The sequence below is a fragment of the Phyllobates terribilis genome, unplaced genomic scaffold, assembly GCF_046119375.1.
Source record: "Phyllobates terribilis strain yellow unplaced genomic scaffold, ASM4611937v1 Scaffold_123__1_contigs__length_5148117, whole genome shotgun sequence".
NCBI classification, from domain to species: Eukaryota; Metazoa; Chordata; class Amphibia; order Anura; family Dendrobatidae; genus Phyllobates; species Phyllobates terribilis.
In genome coordinates this window covers 435,877-454,786 of record NW_027362883.1, presented here as the reverse complement: position 1 = coordinate 454,786, position 18,910 = coordinate 435,877, and the positions used below count along the sequence as shown (strand labels likewise).

Genomic DNA, 18,910 nt, shown 5'->3' with positions numbered 1-18,910 from the left:
CCCAGTAAGCTTGGACTCCCACCAGGGCGCCTACTCCTGGGGCACATTGCTCCAAAGCCCTCACACTTACCCAGCCTAGTGACTTCGATCCTGGATGGCCATGTTTTCCATCAGATAACTCTATGAGCCACCTGGCGTACTAACAAGTGCACCAAACCAGTGTGTAATATGCATCAATTTACTAGGGCAGCCCAAGGACAAAACTGCCTTTTCAAAAGATACTACACTTGATCTTAGCCAAAAGGCCGAGAAGCGATAACCAGAATTGGTTTCAAACTACGGAGCCACCCAAGGATCCTAAAAAGTCCATTTGTGGAGATGAGCTCCTGGACTCCCGTTAAGAAGACATGTTGTCAACCTCTAGATCCCTTACATGCCTGCACTTTTCGGCTTGCTGCTGCTGCAATCCACGCGTTTTAGATCTGCATAACTCCACCTCTTTAAACACAGCACCTTCACCCCCTGCTGTTCCCACCCGCCTCAACACCGTTGGAAGGGAGGAGAACCAATTAAGGCGGGGGGTGGGGTGGAACGAGCAGCTGTCTACCCTTAGCAGGAGGGCTCCTGATTACATACCTCTCCTGCTGCTGCTGCTGCTGGCTGTCCAGCAGCAGACTGAAGGTGGCTGCTGCTGTGCACAGGTATATAAAGGCTCAGAGCCTATTATGACACGCGCAGCCAGCGTTCCATTGCCACATTCCATCTACTGCAGGAAGGTTACCTGGCTGGCTGAATGTCGCTGAGAAGCTCACAGAGACCGCCATAAGCAACAGTTTAACAGAATGCCACAGACTAATCAACCAAACTTTTTGGGTTGGGTTCTCTTTTATAGTCTGCAGGCATTAAATGAAAGAAGTCAGTGTTCCAGCAGAAGGAGACAACGTTTCAGAAAAGGCATTGTAGCAAACCAAAAAAGAAATTTTAAGCGCAGCAGAGTAACCAGCGCACATACCTGTTAGCTCAGGTGAGTTTAAAAGGCTGCTGTTGATAACAAGGGCATTTGCTAAATAGATGGTGTGTGCAACAATATACTGAAAGGTCAATTATATTGTGCAGCTTATCTCACCACCTGTAGTTATTTAGGTGAAAGCTCCAAAATGCTTGCCTAATATGTCTGTTTATCCAAAAGGAAGTAAAAAGGGAGAGCTAGAAAGATAGCATTGCATCACATTACATGGCAATGCAATGCACAGTTGCTGAAGTTGAACCAAAATGAGCTTGTAATCTGGCTTCTGCAACTTTGAACATGAAAAATCCAATGAGGAGAAGAAAAGCAGAGCCAAAGAGTCCATCCCAAAATCCGACAAACAAGCAAAATGAACAAAAAACATTGAATTCAATTCTTTCTGATTTTAGAAACTGCATTAAAGAAGGGGTGCACCGGTCCTGGAGATACTGCAATACCAGGTCAATGCGTGGAGTGGACAGAGCAAGCTCTTTTTCCATCTCCCTGTTCTAAAAATCCATTTAATATATGGTCCCCAGATAGGGGACGTATCAGATATTAAACTGATAAGAACAGATTTTTTGATTGAAGCTGCATCCAAGGCACTGAAAAATGTGACCGAAGTCACACCAAAACAGCGCACGAGGCGAGGATTCATGTGGACCCTTCCCGGAGGAGAGGGTCCCCAATAAACCATCCCCATCCCTCCGAGCCAGAAGGCCACAGCGAGGGTCAGGGATCTCCGATGCTCTCCCTAGCCGAAGCCGGAGAAGAGCCGTTTTCGTGCTCCCAGCTTCCATCTAGGCTGCCACCCTAGTGGAGCTGGAGCCTGTGTTGGTTTCTCAGCCCAAAGCTGACCGGACCTCCGACCGGGTTTATAAAAATTCCCCTTCCTAGCCCGGAGGCCAGGAATAGGGGGGGTTGCTCAGAAAGTATGATTGGCAAAGGTGCGGCGTGCAACGAAGCCAAGTCTTTCTGGGGTTCCCAGTCCCAGTAAGCTTGGACTCCCACCAGGGCGCCTACTCCTGGGGCACATTGCTCCAAAGCCCTCACACTTACCCAGCCTAGTGACTTCGATCCTGGATGGCCATGTTTTCCATCAGATAACTCTATGAGCCACCTGGCGTACTAACAAGTGCACCAAACCAGTGTGTAATATGCATCAATTTACTAGGGCAGCCCAAGGACAAAACTGCCTTTTCAAAAGATACTACACTTGATCTTAGCCAAAAGGCCGAGAAGCGATAACCAGAATTGGTTTCAAACTACGGAGCCACCCAAGGATCCTAAAAAGTCCATTTGTGGAGATGAGCTCCTGGACTCCCGTTAAGAAGACATGTTGTCAACCTCTAGATCCCTTACATGCCTGCACTTTTCGGCTTGCTGCTGCTGCAATCCACGCGTTTTAGATCTGCATAACTCCACCTCTTTAAACACAGCACCTTCACCCCCTGCTGTTCCCACCCGCCTCAACACCGTTGGAAGGGAGGAGAACCAATTAAGGCGGGGGGTGGGGTGGAACGAGCAGCTGTCTACCCTTAGCAGGAGGGCTCCTGATTACATACCTCTCCTGCTGCTGCTGCTGCTGGCTGTCCAGCAGCAGACTGAAGGTGGCTGCTGCTGTGCACAGGTATATAAAGGCTCAGAGCCTATTATGACACGCGCAGCCAGTGTTCCATTGCCACATTCCATCTACTGCAGGCAGGATACCTGGCTGGCTGAATGTCGCTGAGAAGCTCACAGAGACCGCCATAAGCAACAGTTTATCAGAATGCCACAGACTAATCAACCAAACTTTTTGGGTTGGGTTCTCTTTTATAGTCTGCAGGCATTAAATGAAAGAAGTCAGTGTTCCAGCAGAAGGAGACAACGTTTCAGAAAAGGCATTGTAGCAAACCAAAAAAGAAATTTTAAGCGCAGCAGAGTAACCAGCGCACATACCTGTTAGCTCAGGTGAGTTTAAAAGGCTGCGGTTGATAACAAGGGCATTTGCTAAATAGATGGTGTGTGTGCAACAATATACTGAAAGGTCAATTATATTGTGCAGCTTATCTCACCACCTGTAGTTATTTAGGTGAAAGCTCCAAAATGCTTCCCTAATATGTCTGTTTATCCAAAAGGAAGTAAAAAGGGAGAGCTAGAAAGATAGCATTGCATCACATTACATGGCAATGCAATGCACAGTTGCTGAAGTTGAACCAAAATGAGCTTGTAATCTGGCTTCTGCAACTTTGAACATGAAAAATCCAATGAGGAGAAGAAAAGCAGAGCCAAAGAGTCCATCCCAAAATCCGACAAACAAGCAAAATGAACAAAAAACATTGAATTCAATTCTTTCTGATTTTAGAAACTGCATTAAAGAAGGGGTGCACCGGTCCTGGAGATACTGCAATACCAGGTCAATGCGTGGAGTGGACAGAGCAAGCTCTTTTTCCATCTCCCTGTTCTAAAAATCCATTTAATATATGGTCCCCAGATAGGGGACGTATCAGATATTAAACTGATAAGAACAGATACTACACTTGATCTTAGCCAAAAGGCCGAGAAGCGATAACCAGAATTGGTTTCAAACTACGGAGCCACCCAAGGATCCTAAAAAGTCCATTTGTGGAGATGAGCTCCTGGACTCCCGTTAAGAAGACATGTTGTCAACCTCTAGATCCCTTACATGCCTGCACTTTTCGGCTTGCTGCTGCTGCAATCCACGCGTTTTAGATCTGCATAACTCCACCTCTTTAAACACAGCACCTTCACCCCCTGCTGTTCCCACCCGCCTCAACACCGTTGGAAGGGAGGAGAACCAATTAAGGCGGGGGGTGGGGTGGAACGAGCAGCTGTCTACCCTTAGCAGGAGGGCTCCTGATTACATACCTCTCCTGCTGCTGCTGCTGCTGGCTGTCCAGCAGCAGACTGAAGGTGGCTGCTGCTGTGCACAGGTATATAAAGGCTCAGAGCCTATTATGACACGCGCAGCCAGCGTTCCATTGCCACATTCCATCTACTGCAGGCAGGATACCTGGCTGGCTGAATGTCGCTGAGAAGCTCACAGAGACCGCCATAAGCAACAGTTTAACAGAATGCCACAGACTAATCAACCAAATTTTTTGGGTTGGGTTCTCTTTTATAGTCTGCAGGCATTAAATGAAAGAAGTCAGTGTTCCAGCAGAAGGAGACAACGTTTCAGAAAAGGCATTGTAGCAAACCAAAAAAGAAATTTTAAGCGCAGCAGAGTAACCAGCGCACATACCTGTTAGCTCAGGTGAGTTTAAAAGGCTGCTGTTGATAACAAGGGCATTTGCTAAATAGATGGTGTGTGTGCAACAATATACTGAAAGGTCAATTATATTGTGCAGCTTATCTCACCACCTGTAGTTATTTAGGTGAAAGCTCCAAAATGCTTGCCTAATATGTCTGTTTATCCAAAAGGAAGTAAAAAGGGAGAGCTAGAAAGATAGCATTGCATCACATTACATGGCAATGCAATGCACAGTTGCTGAAGTTGAACCAAAATGAGCTTGTAATCTGGCTTCTGCAACTTTGAACATGAAAAATCCAATGAGGAGAAGAAAAGCAGAGCCAAAGAGTCCATCCCAAAATCCGACAAACAAGCAAAATGAACAAAAAACATTGAATTCAATTCTTTCTGATTTTAGAAACTGCATTAAAGAAGGGGTGCACCGGTCCTGGAGATACTGCAATACCAGGTCAATGCGTGGAGTGGACAGAGCAAGCTCTTTTTCCATCTCCCTGTTCTAAAAATCCATTTAATATATGGTCCCCAGATAGGGGACGTATCAGATATTAAACTGATAAGAACAGATACTACACTTGATCTTAGCCAAAAGGCCGAGAAGCGATAACCAGAATTGGTTTCAAACTACGGAGCCACCCAAGGATCCTAAAAAGTCCATTTGTGGAGATGAGCTCCTGGACTCCCGTTAAGAAGACATGTTGTCAACCTCTAGATCCCTTACATGCCTGCACTTTTCGGCTTGCTGCTGCTGCAATCCACGCGTTTTAGATCTGCATAACTCCACCTCTTTAAACACAGCACCTTCACCCCCTGCTGTTCCCACCCGCCTCAACACCGTTGGAAGGGAGGAGAACCAATTAAGGCGGGGGGTGGGGTGGAACGAGCAGCTGTCTACCCTTAGCAGGAGGGCTCCTGATTACATACCTCTCCTGCTGCTGCTGCTGCTGGCTATCCAGCAGCAGACTGAAGGTGGCTGCTGCTGTGCACAGGTATATAAAGGCTCAGAGCCTATTATGACACGCGCAGCCAGCGTTCCATTGCCACATTCCATCTACTGCAGGCAGGATACCTGGCTGGCTGAATGTCGCTGAGAAGCTCACAGAGACCGCCATAAGCAACAGTTTAACAGAATGCCACAGACTAATCAACCAAACTTTTTGGGTTGGGTTCTCTTTTATAGTCTGCAGGCATTAAATGAAAGAAGTCAGTGTTCCAGCAGAAGGAGACAACGTTTCAGAAAAGGCATTGTAGCAAACCAAAAAAGAAATTTTAAGCGCAGCAGAGTAACCAGCGCACATACCTGTTAGCTCAGGTGAGTTTAAAAGGCTGCTGTTGATAACAAGGGCATTTGCTAAATAGATGGTGTGTGTGCAACAATATACTGAAAGGTCAATTATATTGTGCAGCTTATCTCACCACCTGTAGTTATTTAGGTGAAAGCTCCAAAATGCTTGCCTAATATGTCTGTTTATCCAAAAGGAAGTAAAAAGGGAGAGCTAGAAAGATAGCATTGCATCACATTACATGGCAATGCAATGCACAGTTGCTGAAGTTGAACCAAAATGAGCTTGTAATCTGGCTTCTGCAACTTTGAACATGAAAAATCCAATGAGGAGAAGAAAAGCAGAGCCAAAGAGTCCATCCCAAAATCCGACAAACAAGCAAAATGAACAAAAAACATTGAATTCAATTCTTTCTGATTTTAGAAACTGCATTAAAGAAGGGGTGCACCGGTCCTGGAGATACTGCAATACCAGGTCAATGCGTGGAGTGGACAGAGCAAGCTCTTTTTCCATCTCCCTGTTCTAAAAATCCATTTAATATATGGTCCCCAGATAGGGGACGTATCAGATATTAAACTGATAAGAACAGATTTTTTTTGATTGAATATATCTTTTATTAGCACAAAAAATAAGTTAACAGACAGTGTACAGTGCCGCAGCCCAGTACACACAGAATTCTACATCATATTTACATAGCATGAGGATACGACGCACTAACTAGACACATCACACCCCTATGCTACACAAAACACTCAATCTGAAAGAAAAAGCATGTCAATCAATACAGTGCGACGAACCGTGATAAGGGATGGGGATTGGGAAAAAGGGGATGGGGAGGGGAAAATCACAGGCCCGAAGCTTTATTGAAAGACAAGACACATAAGGGGAGAGGGGGAGGAGGGGTTTAGTCCTCATCCTCGTCCTCCGGACTGTCCACGATGGAATAGTCTCTGAGCAGGCTGTGGATCAGCCTGCGGCAGTCCTGGATGGACATCCTCTCCCTCCTCAAGATGAGCCGGTTCCTGGCGACCCAAACGGCATCCTTGAAGCAGTTCATAAGGCGCCAAGCCTCCTGGATGGCTCCGACGGTATGAACCCCAGGGAAGAGTCCGTAAAACACAGAATGGTGCGATAGGCTCGCCCTGGGGACAGAGTTCCTCAGGTCGTCCTCAAGGGCAGTCAACAGGCGCTGTGCAAATCCGCAGTCCCAAAAAGTGTGCAAAGATGTTTCCTCCACGAAGGGGCACCTTGGGCAGTACCGGGTCTTGCACAGGTTCCGGGCATGCATGAATGACCGGACGGGCAGTCCGCCCTGAATCGCCATCCACGACAAGTCCTTGTGCCCGTTGGTCAGCCTGTCAGACGACACATTTGTCCACACAGTCTCCAGCGTGTCCTGGTGAAGTCCTGTGATGTTCTCCACGTCATCCTTGGCTCTGATGAGCTTGTGGATAGTTTTGGGCTTCCACAAGTCGGGCTTGAGTCCCTCCAGTTGATGTTCCCCCACAAATCGAACGACGTCTCCGTAGAACCATGGCGTCGTCCAGTTGTAGGGGAAGGAGCTGTCCCACTTGTCCCAGCCGAGTCGCCTCCAAAGAGGAAGCAGGAAGAAGCGAGACATGGACCTGCCCGCGGAGCCATTCTTGACTTGCAAAGTCCGGCGGACACAATCACACACAAAAGAGGATCGCAGGAGGGTGGGGATATCTGGAACGCCCTTCCCACCCTTGCGAGGCTCCTTGTACATGACGGCCCGCCTGACTCTGTCCATCTTGGATCCCCAGACAAAGTGAAACACTGTCCTGGTAATGGCCCTGCACACAGTGACGTGTGGGGGCCAGGCCTGCGCCGTGTACTGCAAGACGGGCAGGACCTCATTACGCAGGACGAGTGCCTTACCCTCACAAGTGAGGTGTCTGAGGCTCCAGAGTCCGATCCGTTGCTTCACCTTGGCCAAGCGTTCTTGCCAGGACTTGAGGGCCGCTCCTTCCTTCCCGAACCAGACTCCCAGCACCTTGAGGAAATCCGGTTGAATGTTGAAGGGGAAGGGGGCGGAGGAGGCCGGCTGCCAATCCCCGAAGAGCATGGCTTCCGACTTCCTGCAGTTGACTTTGGCCCCTGAAGCCCGGCCGAACCTCTCACACGTCTGGACGAGGGCGTCGACTGAACCACGATCAGCGCAGAAGACGGTGACGTCGTCCATGTAGAGCGAGCACTTGACCTCGTGTCGTCCCGGACCCGGTGCGGTGATCCCTCTGATCTCTCCATTCTGCCGGATAGCCTCTGCGAAGAGTTCTATAACACAAACAAAAAGAAGAGGTGATAGAGGGCAGCCTTGTCTGACCCCAGAGAGGACAGGGAAGGGGTCAGTCTTCCCGCCGTTCACCAACACCGAGCTGTGGATATCAAAATACATCAGACGGACATACGAACAAAACATGTTACCCAAACCTAACCGGTGCAGAGCTCGGCCCATGAACTCGTGGGAAACCCGGTCGAAGGCCTTCTCCTGATCCAAGGAGACCAGGGCCGCGTGTGCGCGGCGGACCTTGATGTACTCGACCGTGTCCCGCACGAGAGCGAGGCTGTCTGCGATGCGACGTCCAGGGATGCCGCAGGTCTGGTCCGGGTGGATGATCCGTCCGATGACCGTCTTAAGTCGTGTCGCCATCGTCTTGGCCAGGATCTTGTAGTCCACGTTGAGCAGAGTGATGGGACGCCAATTCCTCAGGTCGCACCTCTCTCCCTTCCGCTTGTACAGGATCGTGACCATTCCTTCCCTCAAAGATGGAGGCATTCTACCCTCCACCACCATCTCCTCGTACAGGTCCAACAGGTCCGGACAGATGAGGTCTCCCAGCGCTACATAGAGCTCCGCTGGAAGACCATCACTGCCCGGGGTCCTGCCGGTCCTAAAGGATTTAGCGGCAGAGAGCAATTCGCCCACCATCAGAGGTTTGTCCAAGGCTGCCGTGCCTGCAGGATCAAGATGGTTAGTGATACCTGACAGGAACTTATCAGCAGCGTCGGGGTCTGTAGTCTTGTGGGAGTAGAGTTCGCTGTAGAAGTCGCTGACGACCTTCATCACGTCCTCCTTCCCACGTCGCATGTTTCCGCTCTCGTCTCGCAGCTCGTTCAGGGGCGTGTGACCGGCATGAAGTTTCCTGAAAAAGAATGAGTTACATTTCTCACCCTTCTCCAGATTCTCCACTTTGGAACGGAAGACGATTCGCTTGGACTCCTCCTCAAAGTGCCTTTTCAGGCTCTTCTTGGTCTCCTCCAGCTCCTCCCTCACGTCCCAGCCGCAGTGAAGAAGGTCCTGCAGCGACCGCAGCTCGCGCTGCAGCCCTCTGAAGTCCCTCCTCTTCTCACACGCCTGTTGTCGACCCTTGGCCTGAAAGAAACAGCGAAACTCAAGTTTAACATATTCCCACCAATCAGAGACTGTTTGGAAGCTACCCTTGTAGGACTGCCACATTGCGTAGGCTGCTCTCAGCTCCTCCACGACTTCATCCTGAGCCAGCAGAGCACAATTCAGCTTCCAGGAGCCGGGGCCGGACGGAAAACCGTCGCCGAGGACACCTTGTAAGTGAATGGCTCTGTGGTCGGAGAAGAAGCAGGGGACCATCGAGTGCCTACTCTGCCTGACTGCCCGAGAGGTGAACACAAAGTCAATCCTGGAGCGGAGTGAGCCATCGGGTCGGCTCCACGAATAGTTTGTGGAGCCTCTCCCCATGGAGCCCACCACATCCTGAAGAGAGGCCTCGGTTACCATCTCGATGAGCAGCTTGGACATGATGTCCAACTTGGCAGATGTGCCAGAACTACGACCATCCTCCTCGATGGGGCAGTTGAAATCCCCGGCCATCACTAAGGTCCTGGTGGTGGCAAGCTGAAGCCGCAGGGTCTGGAAAAGCTCCAAACGCTCATTCTTCAGTGGGGACGCATACACGTTGATGAACCTGACAGGTTCTCCCGCCCAGTTGCCATCTACAACAAGAGCCCTGCCGCAGATGAGCTCCTGGACGGACTCAAGCGTGAATGCGCCCCCCCTGATCAGAATTGCGACCCCCGCAGACTTGCAGTCACCCCCACCGGACCAGTAGGATGGACCGTGGGACCACTCCCTGGCCAGATGTTTGAAGGACCTAGAGGAGGGAAGGGAACATTCCTGCAACATATAAACATCACACAACTGGGAAGTAAGGAAGGCATAAATAGTCTGACGTCTGAACTTGTCCTTGATGCTCCTGACATTAATGGAAAATAAGTTAATATTAGCCATCATGTAGGGAAAAAAGAAAAAGTTAGCGCAGGCAATACACCTTAGTTACCACTCCGGTCGGGTGGTCCCTCGTCGGTGTTGACTGCTGGTGACGGGATCACCAGCAGGCCCTCTTCCTCCATCTGGTCAAGCAGCGCGGCCTCGATCTCGGCGACCACCAGTTCCTCCTCTTCTGGCTCGGCCACCAGGGTCTCAACCATGTGCTCCATCTCTTCTGGCTCAGGGAGGGTATCCTCCTTTTCGCCTACGAAATCCAGAATCTTCTTTTTGGAGGATTCAGTAGCAGGGCTGTCCTCCACCTTCCTCTTTCCCCGAGTTGTAACTGGGGAGACAAGAAGGGGAAAATCCTCCTCGGAATAGATAGCGGCAGGTGGAGGAAAGGTTAATTCCACCGCTACCATGGTCTGGGGAGGGAGAGTGGCTGCCGGGGCAGGGGAAAGGACACCTGCTGAGGAGTAGGGGAAGGAGGAAGAGGAAGTGGAATCCTCAGCAGGGGTGGCCGGGGTGGGGGGGGATTGGACGGGGGTGGCAGGGGGAGGGATCGAGAGAGGGGTGACAGAACTCTTACCCTCCTTTGACTTTTTCTTCTGCTTCGGAGCTGCTGGGACCGTCGCTGGGGCTTTGGCCACCGACTCCTTGACCGCTTTGGCCTTGGTCGTCTCGGCCTTGGCCGCTGGGGCCTTGGTCGTCGCGTCCTTGACCTTCACAGGCCTGGTCGTCGGGGCCTTGTCCTCCGGAGCTGGGGTTGTCGCAACCACCGATGCCCAGGATCTCTCACGCTTGGGGCAATCCTTGTACAGATGAGCCGCCAGCCCACACAGGTTGCAGGACGTCTTCTTCGGGCAGTCCTTCGAGCTGTGTCCCGTCACTCGACAAATCCTGCAGGCATCCTCCTTGCAGTTCTTCATCTCGTGGCCGTTCTTGCCGCATCTCCTGCAGTTCCGCGGCATGTCCGGGTAATAGATGAGGCCGTAGGAGTTGCCCAGGGAGAATGTCGGGGGCAGGTGCCGAAGTCCGTCTGAGTACGCCAGGTCCCTGTGAAGTCTAACGGTCACCGACCACTTACCTGTCCAGAAGCCGAGTCCATTCAGGATGTGAGAGGGTTCCTTCACAACCAAACAGAAGCGTCTCAGGAAGGTACAGATGTCTTGGCCTGGGGTGTGCGGGTTGCGCATGGAGACCGTGATCCTCCTTTCGTCCCTCTGGATAGGGCAGCTACCTGTAAAGGCAGAGAAAGAATTATCCGGTCCTTTTGCGCTTACCATTTCCCAGAACCTCCTGCAGGTGTTCACAGTGGCGAAGGTGACGAAGAAGATCCCCGTCAAGAAGGTCTGGATGCTGAGGGTGTCCGACCTGGAGAAGCCTCGATCCAGCAGCATCTTCTGGCAGAACACGTCCGAGGACATGTGCGGCACCCTCCCATCCACTTCCTTCAGCTTCAGGGCCACCGTCTGCCGCATCCATGGCTCCAGGGCTGGAGCTTCGTGGCGGGGCTTCTGGGGTCCCTTCTGCTGGCCATTCGTGGAGGCAGAGTCCTTGGGGTCAGAATCGGCTCCTGGCTGGGCCCTCCTGGCTGTCCCCGGCTCCAGGCTCTTCTTTTCGGCCTTCCTCGCAGCGCTTGCCATGGCTTTCCTCCTGCAGTTACTTCTTGGAGCTGGATCTGGAACTCTTCCCGGAATGGGTGGAGCTATGCAGATTCTTCTCCCGTCGTGTTCTGGACAAATTCCCCGAAAGGTCTTTGTCTCGATGATTTTCTTCCTCGAAGATTCCACAGGACAGCCCAATTCTTCTCCGAGTCTTCGTCTTCTTCTGGATTCTTTAGAGCTTCTTCCTCCCACCGATATCCGCCTTCCTTCTCCGATGTCAGCTGGGCTCCGAAGCTCTTCTCCTTCTGAGTTCGATCGCTCTCGTCAAGTGTAGATCGTAGCTCTTGTGTTCTTAAAAGAACAGATACTACACTTGATCTTAGCCAAAAGGCCGAGAAGCGATAACCAGAATTGGTTTCAAACTACGGAGCCACCCAAGGATCCTAAAAAGTCCATTTGTGGAGATGAGCTCCTGGACTCCCGTTAAGAAGACATGTTGTCAACCTCTAGATCCCTTACATGCCTGCACTTTTCGGCTTGCTGCTGCTGCAATCCACGCGTTTTAGATCTGCATAACTCCACCTCTTTAAACACAGCACCTTCACCCCCTGCTGTTCCCACCCGCCTCAACACCGTTGGAAGGGAGGAGAACCAATTAAGGCGGGGGGTGGGGTGGAACGAGCAGCTGTCTACCCTTAGCAGGAGGGCTCCTGATTACATACCTCTCCTGCTGCTGCTGCTGCTGGCTGTCCAGCAGCAGACTGAAGGTGGCTGCTGCTGTGCACAGGTATATAAAGGCTCAGAGCCTATTATGACACGCGCAGCCAGCGTTCCATTGCCACATTCCATCTACTGCAGGCAGGATACCTGGCTGGCTGAATGTCGCTGAGAAGCTCACAGAGACCGCCATAAGCAACAGTTTAACAGAATGCCACAGACTAATCAACCAAACTTTTTGGGTTGGGTTCTCTTTTATAGTCTGCAGGCATTAAATGAAAGAAGTCAGTGTTCCAGCAGAAGGAGACAACGTTTCAGAAAAGGCATTGTAGCAAACCAAAAAAGAAATTTTAAGCGCAGCAGAGTAACCAGCGCACATACCTGTTAGCTCAGGTGAGTTTAAAAGGCTGCTGTTGATAACAAGGGCATTTGCTAAATAGATGGTGTGTGTGCAACAATATACTGAAAGGTCAATTATATTGTGCAGCTTATCTCACCACCTGTAGTTATTTAGGTGAAAGCTCCAAAATGCTTGCCTAATATGTCTGTTTATCCAAAAGGAAGTAAAAAGGGAGAGCTAGAAAGATAGCATTGCATCACATTACATGGCAATGCAATGCACAGTTGCTGAAGTTGAACCAAAATGAGCTTGTAATCTGGCTTCTGCAACTTTGAACATGAAAAATCCAATGAGGAGAAGAAAAGCAGAGCCAAAGAGTCCATCCCAAAATCCGACAAACAAGCAAAATGAACAAAAAACATTGAATTCAATTCTTTCTGATTTTAGAAACTGCATTAAAGAAGGGGTGCACCGGTCCTGGAGATACTGCAATACCAGGTCAATGCGTGGAGTGGACAGAGCAAGCTCTTTTTCCATCTCCCTGTTCTAAAAATCCATTTAATATATGGTCCCCAGATAGGGGACGTATCAGATATTAAACTGATAAGAACAGATACTACACTTGATCTTAGCCAAAAGGCCGAGAAGCGATAACCAGAATTGGTTTCAAACTACGGAGCCACCCAAGGATCCTAAAAAGTCCATTTGTGGAGATGAGCTCCTGGACTCCCGTTAAGAAGACATGTTGTCAACCTCTAGATCCCTTACATGCCTGCACTTTTAGGCTTGCTGCTGCTGCAATCCATGCGTTTTAGATCTGCATAACTCCACCTCTTTAAACACAGCACCTTCACCCCCTGCTGTTCCCACCCGCCTCAACACCGTTGGAAGGGAGGAGAACCAATTAAGGCGGGGGGTGGGGTGGAACGAGCAGCTGTCTACCCTTAGCAGGAGGGCTCCTGATTACATACCTCTCCTGCTGCTGCTGCTGCTGGCTGTCCAGCAGCAGACTGAAGGTGGCTGCTGCTGTGCACAGGTATATAAAGGCTCAGAGCCTATTATGACACGCGCAGCCAGCGTTCCATTGCCACATTCCATCTACTGCAGGCAGGATACCTGGCTGGCTGAATGTCGCTGAGAAGCTCACAGAGACCGCCATAAGCAACAGTTTAACAGAATGCCACAGACTAATCAACCAAACTTTTTGGGTTGGGTTCTCTTTTATAGTCTGCAGGCATTAAATGAAAGAAGTCAGTGTTCCAGCAGAAGGAGACAACGTTTCAGAAAAGGCATTGTAGCAAACCAAAAAAGAAATTTTAAGCGCAGCAGAGTAACCAGCGCACATACCTGTTAGCTCAGGTGAGTTTAAAAGGCTGCTGTTGATAACAAGGGCATTTGCTAAATAGATGGTGTGTGTGCAACAATATACTGAAAGGTCAATTATATTGTGCAGCTTATCTCACCACCTGTAGTTATTTAGGTGAAAGCTCCAAAATGCTTGCCTAATATGTCTGTTTATCCAAAAGGAAGTAAAAAGGGAGAGCTAGAAAGATAGCATTGCATCACATTACATGGCAATGCAATGCACAGTTGCTGAAGTTGAACCAAAATGAGCTTGTAATCTGGCTTCTGCAACTTTGAACATGAAAAATCCAATGAGGAGAAGAAAAGCAGAGCCAAAGAGTCCATCCCAAAATCCGACAAACAAGCAAAATGAACAAAAAACATTGAATTCAATTCTTTCTGATTTTAGAAACTGCATTAAAGAAGGGGTGCACCGGTCCTGGAGATACTGCAATACCAGGTCAATGCGTGGAGTGGACAGAGCAAGCTCTTTTTCCATCTCCCTGTTCTAAAAATCCATTTAATATATGGTCCCCAGATAGGGGACGTATCAGATATTAAACTGATAAGAACAGATACTACACTTGATCTTAGCCAAAAGGCCGAGAAGCGATAACCAGAATTGGTTTCAAACTACGGAGCCACCCAAGGATCCTAAAAAGTCCATTTGTGGAGATGAGCTCCTGGACTCCCGTTAAGAAGACATGTTGTCAACCTCTAGATCCCTTACATGCCTGCACTTTTCGGCTTGCTGCTGCTGCAATCCACGCGTTTTAGATCTGCATAACTCCACCTCTTTAAACACAGCACCTTCACCCCCTGCTGTTCCCACCCGCCTCAACACCGTTGGAAGGGAGGAGAACCAATTAAGGCGGGGGGTGGGGTGGAACGAGCAGCTGTCTACCCTTAGCAGGAGGGCTCCTGATTACATACCTCTCCTGCTGCTGCTGCTGCTGGCTGTCCAGCAGCAGACTGAAGGTGGCTGCTGCTGTGCACAGGTATATTAAGGCTCAGAGCCTATTATGACACGCGCAGCCAGCGTTCCATTGCCACATTCCATCTACTGCAGGCAGGATACCTGGCTGGCTGAATGTCGCTGAGAAGCTCACAGAGACCGCCATAAGCAACAGTTTAACAGAAGCCACAGACTAATCAACCAAACTTTTTGGGTTGGGTTCTCTTTTATAGTCTGCAGGCATTAAATGAAAGAAGTCAGTGTTCCAGCAGAAGGAGACAACGTTTCAGAAAAGGCATTGTAGCAAACCAAAAAAGAAATTTTAAGCGCAGCAGAGTAACCAGCGCACATACCTGTTAGCTCAGGTGAGTTTAAAAGGCTGCTGTTGATAACAAGGGCATTTGCTAAATAGATGGTGTGTGTGCAACAATATACTGAAAGGTCAATTATATTGTGCAGCTTATCTCACCACCTGTAGTTATTTAGGTGAAAGCTCCAAAATGCTTGCCTAATATGTCTGTTTATCCAAAAGGAAGTAAAAAGGGAGAGCTAGAAAGATAGCATTGCATCACATTACATGGCAATGCAATGCACAGTTGCTGAAGTTGAACCAAAATGAGCTTGTAATCTGGCTTCTGCAACTTTGAACATGAAAAATCCAATGAGGAGAAGAAAAGCAGAGCCAAAGAGTCCATCCCAAAATCCGACAAACAAGCAAAATGAACAAAAAACATTGAATTCAATTCTTTCTGATTTTAGAAACTGCATTAAAGAAGGGGTGCACCGGTCCTGGAGATACTGCAATACCAGGTCAATGCGTGGAGTGGACAGAGCAAGCTCTTTTTCCATCTCCCTGTTCTAAAAATCCATTTAATATATGGTCCCCAGATAGGGGACGTATCAGATATTAAACTGATAAGAACAGATACTACACTTGATCTTAGCCAAAAGGCCGAGAAGCGATAACCAGAATTGGTTTCAAACTACGGAGCCACCCAAGGATCCTAAAAAGTCCATTTGTGGAGATGAGCTCCTGGACTCCCGTTAAGAAGACATGTTGTCAACCTCTAGATCCCTTACATGCCTGCACTTTTCGGCTTGCTGCTGCTGCAATCCACGCGTTTTAGATCTGCATAACTCCACCTCTTTAAACACAGCACCTTCACCCCCTGCTGTTCCCACCCGCCTCAACACCGTTGGAAGGGAGGAGAACCAATTAAGGCGGGGGGTGGGGTGGAACGAGCAGCTGTCTACCCTTAGCAGGAGGGCTCCTGATTACATACCTCTCCTGCTGCTGCTGCTGCTGGCTGTCCAGCAGCAGACTGAAGGTGGCTGCTGCTGTGCACAGGTATATAAAGGCTCAGAGCCTATTATGACACGCGCAGCCAGCGTTCCATTGCCACATTCCATCTACTGCAGGCAGGATACCTGGCTGGCTGAATGTCGCTGAGAAGCTCACAGAGACCGCCATAAGCAACAGTTTAACAGAATGCCACAGACTAATCAACCAAACTTTTTGGGTTGGGTTCTCTTTTATAGTCTGCAGGCATTAAATGAAAGAAGTCAGTGTTCCAGCAGAAGGAGACAACGTTTCAGAAAAGGCATTGTAGCAAACCAAAAAAGAAATTTTAAGCGCAGCAGAGTAACCAGCGCACATACCTGTTAGCTCAGGTGAGTTTAAAAGGCTGCTGTTGATAACAAGGGCATTTGCTAAATAGATGGTGTGTGTGCAACAATATACTGAAAGGTCAATTATATTGTGCAGCTTATCTCACCACCTGTAGTTATTTAGGTGAAAGCTCCAAAATGCTTGCCTAATATGTCTGTTTATCCAAAAGGAAGTAAAAAGGGAGAGCTAGAAAGATAGCATTGCATCACATTACATGGCAATGCAATGCACAGTTGCTGAAGTTGAACCAAAATGAGCTTGTAATCTGGCTTCTGCAACTTTGAACATGAAAAATCCAATGAGGAGAAGAAAAGCAGAGCCAAAGAGTCCATCCCAAAATCCGACAAACAAGCAAAATGAACAAAAAACATTGAATTCAATTCTTTCTGATTTTAGAAACTGCATTAAAGAAGGGGTGCACCGGTCCTGGAGATACTGCAATACCAGGTCAATGCGTGGAGTGGACAGAGCAAGCTCTTTTTCCATCTCCCTGTTCTAAAAATCCATTTAATATATGGTCCCCAGATAGGGGACGTATCAGATATTAAACTGATAAGAACAGATACTACACTTGATCTTAGCCAAAAGGCCGAGAAGCGATAACCAGAATTGGTTTCAAACTACGGAGCCACCCAAGGATCCTAAAAAGTCCATTTGTGGAGATGAGCTCCTGGACTCCCGTTAAGAAGACATGTTGTCAACCTCTAGATCCCTTACATGCCTGCACTTTTCGGCTTGCTGCTGCTGCAATCCACGCGTTTTAGATCTGCATAACTCCACCTCTTTAAACACAGCACCTTCACCCCCTGCTGTTCCCACCCGCCTCAACACCGTTGGAAGGGAGGAGAACCAATTAAGGCGGGGGGTGGGGTGGAACGAGCAGCTGTCTACCCTTAGCAGGAGGGCTCCTGATTACATACCTCTCCTGCTGCTGCTGCTGCTGGCTGTCCAGCAGCAGACTGAAGGTGGCTGCTGCTGTGCACAGGTATATAAAGGCTCAGAGCCTATTATGACACGCGCAGCCAGCGTTCCATTGCCACATTCCATCTACTGCAGGCAGGATACCTGGCTGGCTGAATGTCGCTGAGAAGCTCACAGAGACCGCCATAAGCAACAGTTTAACAGAATGCCACAGACTAATCAACCAAACTTTTTGGGTTGGGTTCTCTTTTATAGTCTGCAGGCATTAAATGAAAGAAGTCAGTGTTCCAGCAGAAGGAGACAACGTTTCAGAAAAGGCATTGTAGCAAACCAAAAAAGAAATTTTAAGCGCAGCAGAGTAACCAGCGCACATACCTGTTAGCTCAGGTGAGTTTAAAAGGCTGCTGTTGATAACAAGGGCATTTGCTAAATAGATGGTGTGTGTGCAACAATATACTGAAAGGTCAATTATATTGTGCAGCTTATCTCACCACCTGTAGTTATTTAGGTGAAAGCTCCAAAATGCTTGCCTAATATGTCTGTTTATCCAAAAGGAAGTAAAAAGGGAGAGCTAGAAAGATAGCATTGCATCACATTACATGGCAATGCAATGCACAGTTGCTGAAGTTGAACCAAAATGAGCTTGTAATCTGGCTTCTGCAACTTTGAACATGAAAAATCCAATGAGGAGAAGAAAAGCAGAGCCAAAGAGTCCATCCCAAAATCCGACAAACAAGCAAAATGAACAAAAAACATTGAATTCAATTCTTTCTGATTTTAGAAACTGCATTAAAGAAGGGGTGCACCGGTCCTGGAGATACTGCAATACCAGGTCAATGCGTGGAGTGGACAGAGCAAGCTCTTTTTCCATCTCCCTGTTCTAAAAATCCATTTAATATATGGTCCCCAGATAGGGGACGTATCAGATATTAAACTGATAAGAACAGATACTACACTTGATCTTAGCCAAAAGGCCGAGAAGCGATAACCAGAATTGGTTTCAAACTACGGAGCCACCCAAGGATCCTAAAAAGTCCATTTGTGGAGATGAGCTCCTGGACTCCCGTTAAGAAGACATGTTGTCAACCTCTAGATCCCTTACATGCCTGCACTTTTCGGCTTGCTGCTGCTGCAATCCACGCGTTTTAGATCTGCATAACTCCACCTCTTTAAACACAGCACCTTCACCCCCTGCTGTTCCCACCCGCCTCAACACCGTTGGAAGGGAGGAGAACCAATTAAGGCGGGGGGTGGGGTGGAACGAGCAGCTGTCTACCCTTAGCAGGAGGGCTCCTGATTACATACCTCTCCTGCTGCTGCTGCTGGCTGTCCAGCAGCAGACTGAAGGTGGCTGCTGCTGTGCACAGGTATATTAAGGCTCAGAGCCTATTATGACACGCGCAGCCAGCGTTCCATTGCCACATTCCATCTACTGCAGGCAGGATACCTGGCTGGCTGAATGTCGCTGAGAAGCTCACAGAGACCGCCATAAGCAACAGTTTAACAGAAGCCACAGACTAATCAACCAAACTTTTTGGGTTGGGTTCTCTTTTATAGTCTGCAGGCATTAAATGAAAGAAGTCAGTGTTCCAGCAGAAGGAGACAACGTTT

The 18,910-nt window shown here is 48.8% G+C and overlaps 9 non-coding genes and 3 pseudogenes across 9 annotated transcripts; all 12 read right to left on the bottom strand.

Moving 5' to 3' along the window:
* Positions 1–141: 141 nt before the first annotated feature.
* Positions 142–257, bottom strand: LOC141202684 (U2 spliceosomal RNA; annotated as a pseudogene).
* Positions 258–1,370: 1,113 nt separating this feature from the next.
* On the bottom strand, positions 1,371–1,552 carry LOC141202481 (U2 spliceosomal RNA). The gene has a single exon (XR_012273753.1). It is a non-coding gene; the product is annotated as a U2 spliceosomal RNA (small nuclear RNA).
* A 524-nt stretch (positions 1,553–2,076) lies between these two features.
* On the bottom strand, positions 2,077–2,192 carry LOC141202683 (U2 spliceosomal RNA; annotated as a pseudogene).
* Positions 2,193–3,307: 1,115 nt separating this feature from the next.
* On the bottom strand, positions 3,308–3,498 carry LOC141202844 (U2 spliceosomal RNA). The gene has a single exon (XR_012273994.1). It is a non-coding gene; the product is annotated as a U2 spliceosomal RNA (small nuclear RNA).
* Positions 3,499–4,613: 1,115 nt separating this feature from the next.
* On the bottom strand, positions 4,614–4,804 carry LOC141202843 (U2 spliceosomal RNA). Its single transcript, XR_012273993.1, has one exon. It is a non-coding gene; the product is annotated as a U2 spliceosomal RNA (small nuclear RNA).
* Positions 4,805–5,919: 1,115 nt separating this feature from the next.
* Positions 5,920–6,114, bottom strand: LOC141202518 (U2 spliceosomal RNA). The gene has a single exon (XR_012273789.1). It is a non-coding gene; the product is annotated as a U2 spliceosomal RNA (small nuclear RNA).
* A 5,544-nt stretch (positions 6,115–11,658) lies between these two features.
* On the bottom strand, positions 11,659–11,756 carry LOC141202674 (U2 spliceosomal RNA; annotated as a pseudogene).
* A 1,115-nt stretch (positions 11,757–12,871) lies between these two features.
* On the bottom strand, positions 12,872–13,062 carry LOC141202842 (U2 spliceosomal RNA). Its single transcript, XR_012273992.1, has one exon. It is a non-coding gene; the product is annotated as a U2 spliceosomal RNA (small nuclear RNA).
* A 1,115-nt stretch (positions 13,063–14,177) lies between these two features.
* LOC141202841 (U2 spliceosomal RNA) lies at positions 14,178–14,368 on the bottom strand. The gene has a single exon (XR_012273991.1). It is a non-coding gene; the product is annotated as a U2 spliceosomal RNA (small nuclear RNA).
* A 1,114-nt stretch (positions 14,369–15,482) lies between these two features.
* On the bottom strand, positions 15,483–15,673 carry LOC141202840 (U2 spliceosomal RNA). Its single transcript, XR_012273990.1, has one exon. It is a non-coding gene; the product is annotated as a U2 spliceosomal RNA (small nuclear RNA).
* A 1,115-nt stretch (positions 15,674–16,788) lies between these two features.
* Positions 16,789–16,979, bottom strand: LOC141202838 (U2 spliceosomal RNA). Its single transcript, XR_012273989.1, has one exon. It is a non-coding gene; the product is annotated as a U2 spliceosomal RNA (small nuclear RNA).
* A 1,115-nt stretch (positions 16,980–18,094) lies between these two features.
* LOC141202837 (U2 spliceosomal RNA) lies at positions 18,095–18,285 on the bottom strand. The gene has a single exon (XR_012273988.1). It is a non-coding gene; the product is annotated as a U2 spliceosomal RNA (small nuclear RNA).
* Between the last annotated feature and the right edge of the window lie 625 nt (positions 18,286–18,910).